General features: G+C 44.8%; 1 protein-coding gene and 1 pseudogene across 2 annotated transcripts in view; both read right to left on the bottom strand.

Annotated features, from left to right (window-relative positions):
• Positions 1 to 8422, bottom strand: part of Rab9a (RAB9A, member RAS oncogene family) — a 66715-nt gene that overhangs the window by 42174 nt on the left and 16119 nt on the right. The window contains exon 2 of one of the 2 annotated variants that reach the window (XM_023719531.1): positions 3019 to 3051. The exons of the other annotated variant lie outside the window; for it this stretch is intronic. The gene's annotated coding sequence lies outside the window, so the exon portion shown is untranslated. The remainder of the gene's footprint in view (positions 1 to 3018; positions 3052 to 8422) is intronic. 2 annotated transcript variants of the gene reach the window in all.
• LOC101571073 lies at positions 5074 to 6910 on the bottom strand (annotated as a pseudogene).

The following is an 8422-nucleotide window of genomic DNA, read 5'->3' as shown; positions in this document are numbered from 1 at the left end:
CCAGGCAAGTGCTTATTCTACTGATCTGTCTCCCTGGCCCCAATTGTGCTACTAATTTCTCCAAGCTCACTATGAGGAACAGTTAGTGCTTCCATTGTTTGATGAGTTTTGTATGCCTGTACCTGGTAATCTGAACAAGTACTCTGAAGATCACAATATACCCTACCATTGTTGATTTTCTACCATTTTGTTTGGAAATTCTATGTCATTTTTATTGTTCTGTCTATAAAATAACATATAAAAATACAAAAGCTTACCAAAAGCACAGCCATGTGCCCCATAATGTCATTTCAGTCAAAAGCAAATTGCTTATATGATGGTGGTCAATGCAGCTTATAATAAAGCAGAAAAACTGCTATCACAAGGTGATGGAGCTGGCCTTCCACAACCAATTGCCCACCTGTTTGTGGTGATTCTCTTAGAAACGAAACTATCATGCTGTGGAGTACAAAATGTATAACTTGTACATAATATCTGATAATGACTGGTATTAAATGATGTACTTACTTATTTTTCATTGTCTTAGTGTGTGCTCTACTTATTACAAAATGAACTGTCAAACAGTATACCATGTTACGCTGAACACCAAATGTCTATGTCAAGTGATGGACCTGTACCACTTAGGTTTCCTTTACCACTGAGGTCCGTGTAAGCACACTCGCATGTCCCCATAATGTCAAATTATCTGTGCAATGTGTTTCTCAGATTGTACCCCTGCTGGTAAAGAACAAATGTCTTTATGAGGGGTGACTGAACTGATAAATCAAGTGTTTAAATTTTCAAAAATCACAATAAAGGAAAGACATTGCTATCAACCTTCCTCAACGTACTCTTATCATTCTTGCCACTTTCTGAAGCAGTTCTGGAAGCCCTCTCTCATAAGTATATTTAGTCAGTCTCTCATGATTGGCTTGATGTCCTGAATCCATTCCAAACATTCACCTTTCATGGTCATTTTCACTTGGAGAAGAAACACAAGTTGCAAGGTGCCAGATCCAGTGAAGAAAGTGGATGAGGATACCACAGTGTTTTCATTTTTTTTTGTTTGTTTGGTTGGTTTGTTGGTTGGTTGGTTTTGTTTCATTTTTGTCTTTGAGACAGGATCTCCCTATGCAGTTCAGGATGGCCTGGAGCTCACTTTGTAGCATAAGCTGGTCTTGAACTTGTAGTGATCCTGCTGCCTTAGACTCCTGAATGCTGGGATTACAGGTGCCTACCACTGTGCCTGGCGCTACCATAGTGTTTTTGTTTGACAGAAATCAACATAAACTGTTGACCATTGAACAGTGTTCAAAATATATGATGAATATTTAAATTATTACACTAAAAGACATAAAGCCACTAATCCTCCTCAGAACACTCCTTGCTTTGTACACTGTTATCCCATCGTTTTTGGTAATGTATCTTATAGTGCAGTAAGGTTTGAAAAATTCTAAATATTCACAGTACTTTTGATCACTCCTGTTATTTTAACATAGGAGAAAGCATCTGTCTAATGCTCCCTTAAAATGACTACAACACTCAGTGCTTTATTCTACAGTAATTCAGGACTAAGGTCAACTTCTAAGGCAAGATACCTGGCCTAAGGCTGCCTGGGCACCTCCCCCTCACATTCTTTGCTTGGCTCATTCTGAAATGCACTGTCACAGGGCGCTGACTCACAGGAGACACAGTGTTGCCTGTGCTCCTCTGTGCTGATCATGCTGCCCTTCCCCGTCAAGGGACTGCTACGCCTATGGACCATGCGACACGGTCACCACCTCATCAGCAGCTCTCCTCAGTGGTCTTCCTTTCACATGTTTGTAACATAGGAAAGCACAAAAGTTCCATGTTGTGTCATGAGAGAATAACCGATGTGCATAGTCTAGTCTCTCATGTATCCTAGTATTGTACTTAGGAAGTCTCTAGAGATCCAATCGCCTGAGCAGAAATGAAGTGTGATTGTAAAATAGTGACGTTTTAGATTCTTACAGTCCACTGATAAATAGGGGCATACAATCTAGCTATCCTAGTTAGATTACTGGTGACATACTTCTACTAAATTGACTTTTAGGACTTCCTGGAGATTTATAAATTACTTAAGTGTCAGGAATGGAACCTCGCGCTTGCCCATGTGAGACAAATGCACTACCATTGAGCTACACCCCCAGTACATAACATTATTCTGACCATACACTAGGAAACAAGGCCCTTTTTTTCAGATAACCCTGCTTGGGAATATTGCAACGTTTCCTAAATAATTAATATATATATTAACACTTTTAATTCCAAACTTGGAGTTGTACACACACACACAGTGATATACATATGCCATCAGCTGATTTCCAATTGATGTCTAACAGCCAGCTTCTTTCAATATATACATTATTAAAATCATCTAATGGACATTAAAAATGATCCCTTCTATTTATCTTAAAAGAGTAGACTCCTTTGAAACTTCTTTACTTTCATAAGCTAAAGAAACAAAAGTAACCTATTACTATATGTTATTTTTTAATTTACCTAAAATATACATAAAAATATAACATGAAGTATCTTTCATTTGGGATGACTGTTTAAATCAATAATCTTCAAGGTTAAAACACTATGGCAAAAAAAAAAAAAAAAAAAACGAACACTATGGCTGGCAGTGTTAACTCACTTGCCTAGCACACATGTAGCCTTGGTTTCTATGAACAGGCCCACTAAAAAAAAAACCAGATAACCAAACAAATCAAGACTTTAATAATTCAGTAAAGTTATACAAATAAAACAGTATCAATAAGAAAAGCATATTACAGCCAGACATACCGGCTCACACCTGTAATTGCAGCACCCTGAGAGGCTGAGGCAGGAGGATTGCAAGTCAAGCTCAGTCTGGGCAACTTAGTGACTTCACAAGATCCTGTTTCAAAAGAAGGCTGAGGCTGAAGCTTAGTGCAAAGACCCAGGGTTCCTCAGAACACCCCCCCCCACATACACATACACATACACATACACATACACAGATACAAAGGCATTATTGCACAAGTCAGAACTCTTACCTTACTAATTCAGTTTTAGCATCATTATCTGCAGAGAAAAAAATTAGAAAGCTCACATGAGTAATACATAAGTTTTCAGAATTAAAATGTGAAAGTACCTGAATTCTATTTCTAGTCAGATTCTTCACCTAAAAGGAAAACCATACTTAAAATTTTGCCAGTGATCTTTCTAAGCCTAAAGTAAGTCCCACACCAAGTATTACAATTTAATTCTTTTTTCAGTTTTTTACCTGCTCATGTTCTTGTCTGAGTTTCATGGTCAGAGACAGCTGTAAAATCATGTTAAAAGAAAATGGACAATAATTTACTCATTCTTTAAAACTTGCCCAAAACTGGGTGGCGGAGAATTAAGTTGTGTTCCAGAGATTAAGGATAACAGAACTGAGGTGAGGCAAAGAGAAGTATGCATAAGGGAGGAGCACAAGCATGAAATCTGGCTAAGGTTAAAGGCACCACAGCCCCATCATAGGCAGCCAAGGATGGAAGTGCCCTTGTGGGTGAGTAAGATAACCAGAAAAAAGTTAGCTCCTGCCCCAAGCATGGAGAATTCAGCCCAGATGTGAGTTAGGTGATATCTTCAAGGTCCTGGGAACATGAGTGACAATTAGAGGGATCGTGATTTGACTGAGTGATAGAGTACTTGCCTAGCACACCTGTATGAAACCCCGGGTTCAAGCTTTCCTACCACAAAAGAGCCAGCAACAACAGTATGTCTCTCCCATGCTGTTGGGAAGAATTACTCAGACGAAAGCACAGGAGTATTCATCATAGTCCTGGTGCTGGGTCTGCGCCCATACAACAGTCTGTAGGTTCATCATGGAGTGGGGATCCCAAACTAGCCACATGCTGCTCCTAGACTGACTTCCTTCTTCTTCACCCTCCTGAAACACAAACTTCCTCTCATTTTTTTCTGCATGCCAGGCCTTCTCCAATCAGAGCCCGTTTTCATACCATACCACCCTTCAAAGCTCCACCCCCAACCCACTCTGATGAATTGTCTCTCTGCCTCCTCCTTGAGGCTTCTTGCTTATCTTCAGCAGAACTGCCCCACATAGCAATAAAGGATTTTTTTACTTTTCTCCCTCTCTTTGAGGCCAGAGGATAAACCCTTGCACAGGGCTTCCTGGACAAGTAGGGACATTTCAGCAGAATGAATACAGAAAGATGTCTTTACAGGCAGTTTTACAGACAGGCCCATTTTACAGCCATTTTGTACTTCAAATTTCAGAGCTATAGGTACAAAAAATCAGAGTTATCTAGGCCTACATGAGGGAGCAAAAGGATCCAATTCAACATGAAGGCTTCCAATAGTGCCTACGGGGATCTATACAAAAGTGCCAGTGCCTCAGCCCAAGTCAGCTGTTGCAACCCTACCCCTGTCCACCCTTACTAAAAACCATAGCTCATTTTTTGTGGGACTTAAATGTACCATTCCTTAACTTAAAATTTAATGTCAGTGGAAAAATATGATATACTTCAAGATGATGCTATTTAGGGAAAAGGAGAAAGCCATAATAGAAACTAAACCTCATTGGACCCAGCAACTCTTTACTGACAATGCATTTACTCCTCACGAGTTTCTGATTACTCCTACATTCCAGAAGAGGACACTAATTCAGAGAGGCTATACACCTGCCTTAAAAGCACAAGCTAGTAAAAGGTGGGATGAAGATATAAATGTAGCTAAAGCACACATACTTGACCACTAGGCTATGTCAATGGCAAGTTTTTGCTAAAAGGTTTGTTGTTGTTGCAGATATACTGAAAATAAGGAGCTGCTGACACTCAGAGGCTTTATGAAAATGCACTTTAATAGAAAACAAGACATAACAGTTTCAGAAAAAAAGAACTATTCAACCTTTTCCCCACACATTGCAACTTGTTTTATTCTCAGGGCACAATTTGATATGTAAGTAAGCCCAGCCTTATCCAAGCCTCACAACACTGGGACCCTAGGGAAAACTGGGAGGAAATGGTAAAGGCTTTCACAGTCCACAGTGCAGTCAGAGGCTTTCCACTACAGCCCAGTGGGTTCCAGCCAGGCTAAGCATTACTGTTCCTGACCCTCTTGTGCAACTCCAGTCACCAGAAGCTCGTTGGAGCCCATGAACTGCACACTCAGGATCTTGCTCATATGCCCACTGTGGACACCTAGAAGCTCCCTAGAGGAGCCTGGGACGGGAGCTCTGTAGTGTGTATCCTGGATTTCCCAGAGTCGAACGGAGTTGTCCATGGAGGCAGAGGCCAGCAGACCACTGTCTGAGCTGAAGGCCAGGCTGGTGATACTGTCCTCGTGGCCTCTCAACTCTTTCAAAAGGGTTCCAGACGCCAAATCCCACAGCTTCAACCTCTGGTCTTCGCCGCCAGATGCCAAGTACTTCCCGTTGGGGGAGAAGGCGAGAGCGAGCACCGAGCCTCGGTGGCCTGTGAAGAGCCTCACATTGGTCCCCTGATGGACACTCCACAGTCGCACAGTCTGGTCAGTGGAACCCGTGGCTAAGTAGTTGGAATTTGGGTGGAACTTGACACAATGCACATCAGTCAGGTGTCCGGCATAAATCCTCAGTGGGTACGTGCGTTCAAAGCACCACAGCCTGGCAGTGCGGTCAAGGGACCCGCTGACAAAGTACAGGCTATATGGGCTGATGTCCAGGTCCCACACTGGGTAGGCATGTCCTTCGTACCGCACAGTGTTGGTGAAGGTGCTCAGGTCCCAGTACCGGATGGACATATCCTCAGAACAAGAGAGCAGCCCGGAGCTGTCGGGGAGGAAGCACACGCCATACACGGGTCCACAGTGTCCCCGCAGGATCTTCACCTCCGCATTGGCGCTGTCCTCACTCTCATCTTGTTCCAAAATATCACAAGCCAAACGTACGCGTGAGACATCCGTCCCATAGGGCTCTGACTTCAAATTCTTGGCCCTCAGGCTCCAGAGTTTTATGCAGGAGTTGTCAAAGCCAGCAGCGAGCAGCTTGCGGTCAGGGGCAACCTCAGCAGTATTCAGCTGCAGACAGAGCTGCTCCTGCTGCTGTTGCATGTGGTAGAAGGTGTACAAGTAGAAGGTGGTAAGGGAGTGGGGCCCAGCCCGGACTCGCCTGATGGTGTCCTCCAGGGCCTCCAAGGCGCCCTCATCCTGCAGCAACGTGGCAGGGGCAGGACTGAACTCCTGCGGGGCCTCTATTCCGCTCTTGCGCTGGCTGTCTGCCCCTCCGGCAGGCTGCACGTCCAGCTGGATGTACATGGTGAGAACGTGGCACAGAGCAGCATGGTTCTCACTCTGTAGGTAGCGCATCAGGTAATGGTAGCCGTCCTCCTGAACACGCACCACGTACTTGCTGTCTAGGAAGGCACGAAGCGTGGGGTTGGCCAGGACGTCCTGAATGGTGTGGGCAGCCTGCAGCTGCTCTACCACATCCCTTTGGCTTTCAACCTGCAGGAAGTGGCCATGGAAGCGGCTGTAGAACCTTTCTGCCATGCTCGTTTGGCCACGCTCCACTAGGCTGAGGTACAGGTAGACAAAGAGCGGGTACAGGAGCGGCTTAATGTCACAGCCCGGCGGGGGGTCTGACTGGGTGAGAAATTGCCACAGTTGGCCAAACTGTTCCTCGGCCCCCTGGGGGTCCTCCTGGAATGAGGCTGCAGCCACAAGGTTGTTGCTACCAGTCTCTGCCTGGACCAAAATGCTGGCTGCCATCTCCTCAGTGTTCTGCTTCAGGCTCACACCCTGCTTGAGGAGCTGTTCCCCGGAAGTATACTGCCGGCTCCTGAGGTATTCGGCCGAGGCCTCCTGCAGCTGCTCTTTGCGTGTACGTTTCATGAATTTTGATGTTGGCACACAAGGCCTACCTGGCTGTCTCTGGGGCCGGCAACACTGTGCAACTGGGCACCAGCATATGCTTCCCGCTGACCTTTAAGTTTCCGGCATGAGCTTCCGGCTTAAGATTCAGCGGCAACCGTTGGCGCAGCCGCAGTTCTCAGACGCACTACGTAGCCTCACACACTACGTAATAAGTAACTGCACTGCGTAACCACGCTGCATAGCCGGGCCACGCCCCTGGCCTGCCTGTCTATTCACTGAATACCACCACCCTTATGCACCCTCCCTCACCCTACTAGCCTGCTGGCTCAAGCCCGCCCACCATGACCAGCTCAGTGGACTAAGAACCTGCTTAGGCAAGCGCAGGATCTAGGGTTCAATCCCCAGTAGAGCATGCCTCACAGGCGCTGTGAAGTTTTAAGTATTCAGTAACTGTGAGGCCTTAAGTAAGAGCCTTTTAACCTGCTCTATTATTCCAAGATCTGGAAGTGCAAAATAACAAGTCAAAGTAACACAAGTAGTACTCGGTAACATACCACTAAGTAATGGAAAGTGCATCTGAACATTCGAGTTTAAGTAGGTTAAAATATGATTTAAATGAGATGTGCATCAAACATTGGCAGACTCACATCTGAAGTCGCTTTACGGAAGCTCAGTATTTGATGGAAAGGATGGAAAAACAATGTTTTACAAGTATTTTTGGTGTTTTTTTTTTTTTTTTTTTTTTTTAACAAGGTCTCACTATGCAGCTCAGACTCATAGTGATCCTCCTATTTTCAGCTTCTGCAGCACTGGGATTATATGCATGCAATACCAAGCCTTGACGGGCTGGGTCTCTGCCTCATGGAGCCTAGGGCTGGGGCCGGCACCTGTGAGGCATGCTGTACTGGGGAATCAAAACCTGGTTCCTGCACTTGTCTAAGCATGAGCTTAGTCCACTGAGCTATCTCACTGGCCTTCTACACGGATTTTTGAATGCCACTATGCCAGACACAGGGCTACACGCAAAGCCACTCACATCACCACTGTGGCAGTCTTATTACAATGGTAGAGAGCATAATTACTGACAGCCAAAACTCAAAGGGCAGCTGCAGGTGTTGGTACACATCTGTAATGGCAGAACTCCTGGAGGCTGAGACAGAGGGTGGACAATGTGAGTGTCACCTGGGCAATTTAACATTTTAGGGAGACTCAATCTAGAACTAAAAATGGGCTGGGAATATAATTCATGGTGAAGGCCCAGGGTTCAACCTCAGTACAGCCCATCAAACAATCAATCAATCAATCAATCAAGCAAGCAAGCAAGCAAGCAATGCATGCTTGAAAAATAGCACAGGGATATCTGCCTCCCATCACCTTCCCTCACTGATAGGTTCAAATGGAAGAAAAATACATGAGACCCCTCAATCACACCAAGAACCTGCATGCCGGTATAACTTCAGCCATCAGAAAAACAGCCTTTGCGTAAATATAGTCCTGTCAAATTAAGCCAAAGATTTCACTAGCAAAGCTACTGTTAAGGAACAACCATACCTTCCGAAAGTGCAGGGAAACTAGGTCGTGTTGCACTGTGTTAATG

Source organism: Octodon degus, unplaced genomic scaffold (assembly GCF_000260255.1).
Source record: "Octodon degus isolate 3935 unplaced genomic scaffold, OctDeg1.0 scaffold00069, whole genome shotgun sequence".
In the NCBI taxonomy this organism is placed as follows: domain Eukaryota; kingdom Metazoa; phylum Chordata; class Mammalia; order Rodentia; family Octodontidae; genus Octodon; species Octodon degus.
This window is presented reverse-complemented; position numbering and strand designations above follow the sequence as displayed.